Here is a 4,179-nt window from a genome sequence, read left to right on the forward strand (position 1 = left end):
CTAATAGGATCAGAAGAAAAGACATATATTTTAATAAAAGTCACAGAAAAACAAATCAGAGTCACAAAAACATCATGGAAACCAAATTTCCGCCATCTGTGCACACACAATATTTAGCAGCACCTTACCTGGATGAGAAAAAAAGTTATCTGACCCTGATATTCTCAGATCAATGTGCACAATGATGTTGCCATCAGAGAAACCAATAAGGTCCACAGCAAAGCCCCCAAAACACACTTTGCATCTTATATGTGAAGTCTCTAACATTCAGATAAATATATTATTGAATACTGACTCCAGTATTTGCTAGTGGAGTGAGTTCAGGGGAAACCATCACTTGTCCTTTTAACCTTCAATTTCTTTTTCAACAAAATACAGATAGGGAGAAACTGAGAATAATAACTGAAGAATGTGAAAATGTATAAGGATTACATGAAATATATAGAAAACACTTGGAACCGTGCTTGAAATATAGTAAGCATTTATAAAAGTTGCCTGCCATTATTTTTTTCAATCAGTAGTCATTGCAATGAAAATTTAACCACAGCCAGAAAACCCGCTTTCCCTAAACTATTTCATTCATTTTTTTCAAACATCTACCATGTACCAACCCTAGGCAGTGGGTGCTGAAATGAATAAAATATGCTTTCTACTTTTCAGAAGCTCATTTTCTACCAAAGGACCTGCAAACTAGTAACTATAGGCAATATGATGGAAACTCTGAGACGCCACATAAAAATGTTAAAGGAAACACAGCTGGAAAGCTTGAAGTAAAAGTCCCAGAGAGAAGCAGCATCTTAGTCATGGTCTGGGGACACATACGGGATTAGAGACACAAGTTCCAAGATTCCACCTTTCTTCTCTTCAACTCATGATTTCTTGTCTTCTGTTAGCAACAACCTGGGGCTCCTGAGAAAGGCAGAAGCAGTGTGAAGACCTTAATTCAGTGTTTACAGCAGCAGTTATAAAAATGTGGTCCATGAAGCCCTAGGGTGTCTTTAAAAATCTTTTAATAGGTTTGTCAGCAAAAACTATTTTCTTAATAATACTAAAATATTTTTGTCCTTTTTTCCTGTGCTCATATTTTCTTCGATGATGCAAAAACAGTAATGGATGAACTGTTGGTGCTACAGCCTGAGTCAGCATAGTGGCCCCAAAGCCTATTAATAGCTATGATATTCTTCACTTAAATTGCTCTGAGGAAGAAGTAAAATTATTACATTAAATCTTAACTCCTTTTTATATTTGGGGCAATTAAACCAGAAGTATACATAAAACACATATATTACAAGTAAGAGTATGATAGTTGCCTCAAGAAAAAACATACTTACTGGTTTGTACAAACTAAGTCAACCACCTTTTTATAAAAAAAATAAAATATACTTTTCAGTTGAAATGGACTAAGAACAGATAACCATGTTTAGACTTTGATGTTCAGACATTGTTTTTTTTTTCAAATTGGTGTGAAGGGAATGTATCACTTCTAAATTTGGTAGAGCAGACTCCTAAAGGAATGTAAGATAATGTTGTAAAGGAAGTTTGAGGTCAGGTTGCAAAATATTAAGGAGTTCAAGCAGTGTTCAGTAGGAAAATATGAAGAAAAACCAAAACACTAAAACTTTTGAGCAGGGAAGATCAAACTGACATTCTGGAGTAGCAGTGGTTTGCTCAGTGGATTGGTGTTGAGAGATTGGGTCATGAACTAGGAAGCGACTGCTGCCCACCAGGTGCAGGAAGGTGAAATTGTGGAGGAGACACGTGGTAGAATGTGGTAGAATGAAGGCACAATCTGATAGAACTAGGTTAGCCACCAGGGCATGTTGCTAGTTTCTGTTCCATTTCAGTTTCTAACTTGAGAATAATTGTCAGTTCTTACAAACTGATAAAACAAAGGTAATTGAGATTTATGTTTGACAAGTTATAATTCATCCACTATCGTTCATGTTCTGTTGTGCTTGAACTGTTTGTATTTTTATTTTTTCTCTTTGGTGCTACTTCTTGTGTGATGTTAGAACATCCTGGTGGTCATGACATAAAGGGGCATCTGTGTACTAGATAAACACAAGAGGCTAGACAAACATAAAAGTCACTCCCAAAACAGAATTAGGTCTGCAGCAGAAAACAGATGATACATTTGAGTTAATAGTTCAAGACTTTTTACTTATATAATAACTGTACTAAAATTTGGTTGCAGGACTGGATGAAGCACAAGCTGGAAACAAATTTGAGAGGAGAAATATCTATAACCTCAGATATGCAGATGACACCACCCTTATGGCTGAAAGCAAAGAAGAACTAAAGAGCCTCTTGATGGAAGTGCAAGAGGAGAGTGAAAAAAATGGCTGAAAATTCAACATTCAAAAGACGAAGATCATGGCATTGGGTCCCATCACTTCATGGCAAATAGATGGGGAAACAATGGAAACAATGACAGATTTTAATTTTGGGGGCTCCAAAATAATTGCAGATGGTGACTGCAGCCATGAAATTAAAAGACACTTGCTCCTTGGAAGAAAAGATATGAACGAGCTTGACAGCATATTAAAAAGCAGGGACATTACTTTGCCAACAAATGTCCATCTAATCAAAGCTGTGGTTTTTGCTGTACTCACGTATGGATGTGAGAGTTGGACTATAAAGAAAGCTGAGGCTCTCTACACCTACCCATTCAACAGACAACTGCATCTTTGGTGCTGTGCCAGCTGCATCTCTCAGACAAGATGGTGAAGGTTGGAGTGAACAGATTTGGCCTGTTTGGGTGCCTGGCCACCAGGGCTGCTTTTAACTTCTGGCAAAATGGACATCGTCGCCATCGATGACCCCCTTCATTGACCTTCACTACATGGTCTACATGTTCCAGTATGATTCCACCCATGGCAAGTTCCATGGCAGGGTCAAGACAAAGAACGGGAAGCTCGTCATTGATGGAAAGGCCATCACCATCTTCCAGGAGCAAGATCCTGTCATCATCAAGTGGGGTGATGCTGGTGCTGAGTATGTGATGGAGTCCACTGGTGTATTCACTACCATGGAGGAGACTAGGGCTCACTTGAAAGGTGGCACCAAGAGGGTCATCATCTCTGCACCTTCTGCCGATGCCCCTACGTTTGTGATGGGCATGAACCACGAGAAGTATGACAACTCCCTGAAGATTGTCAGCAATGCCTCCTGCACCACCAACAGCTTGGCTGCCCTGGCAAAAGTCATCCATGACCACTTCGGCATCGTGGAGAGACTCATGACCACCATCCATGTCATCACTGCCACCCAGAAGACCGTGGATGGCCCCGCTGGGAAGCTATGGTATGATGGCCAAGGGGCTGCCCAGAACATCATCCCTGCTTCTACCGGCACTGCCAAGACCATGGGCAAGGTCATCCCTGAGTTCAACGGGAAGCTCCCCTGCATGGCCTTCCATCCTCACCCCCAAGGTGTCCATTGTGGATCTGACCTGCCACCTAGAGAGACCTGCCAAGTATGATGAGATCAAGAAGGTGGTGAAGCAGGTATTGGAGGGCCCCTCAAGGGCATTCTAGGCTACATTGAGGACCAGGTTGTCTCCTGAGACTTCAACAGCAACACTCACTCTTTACCTTTGATACTGGGGCTGGCATTGCCCTCAGTGACCACTTTGTTAAGCTCATTTCCTGGTACAGCAATGATTAGGCTATAGCAACAGGGTGGTGGACCTCATGGTCCACATGGCCTCCACGGAGTGAGGTCCCTGGACCCCCAGCCCTAGCAGGAGCATGAGAGGAAGAGAGAATACTCAGCTGCTGGGGAGTCCTTACCCCACCTCGATCCTTCACCACACTGAGAATCTCCTGGCCTCCAAACGGTTTCCATCCCCAAGGCCCTGAGGAAGGGGAGGGGCTTAGGGAAACCTGCCTTGTTGTGTACCATCAATAAAGTACCCTATATCCCCCCAGAAAGAAAGCTGAGAGCCAAAGAATTGATGCTTTTGAACTGTGGTGTTGGAGAAGACTCTTTAGAGTTCCTTGGACTTCAAGGAGATCCAATCAGTCCATCATAAAGGAAATCAGTCCTGAATATTCATTGGAAGAACTGATGCTGAAACTCTAATATGTTGGCCACCTGATGGGAAGAACTGACTCATTGGAAAAGATCCTGATGCTGGGAAAGATGGAAGGCAGGAGGAGAAGGGGACAACAGGATGAG

The 4,179-nt window shown here is 42.0% G+C and overlaps 1 pseudogene; it reads left to right on the forward strand.

The window, feature by feature from the left end:
- Positions 1–2,469: 2,469 nt before the first annotated feature.
- LOC110134067 (glyceraldehyde-3-phosphate dehydrogenase pseudogene) lies at positions 2,470–3,915 on the forward strand (annotated as a pseudogene).
- The last annotated feature ends 264 nt before the right edge of the window (positions 3,916–4,179 follow it).

The sequence above is a fragment of the Odocoileus virginianus genome, chromosome 28, assembly GCF_023699985.2.
Source record: "Odocoileus virginianus isolate 20LAN1187 ecotype Illinois chromosome 28, Ovbor_1.2, whole genome shotgun sequence".
NCBI lineage: Eukaryota > Metazoa > Chordata > Mammalia > Artiodactyla > Cervidae > Odocoileus > Odocoileus virginianus.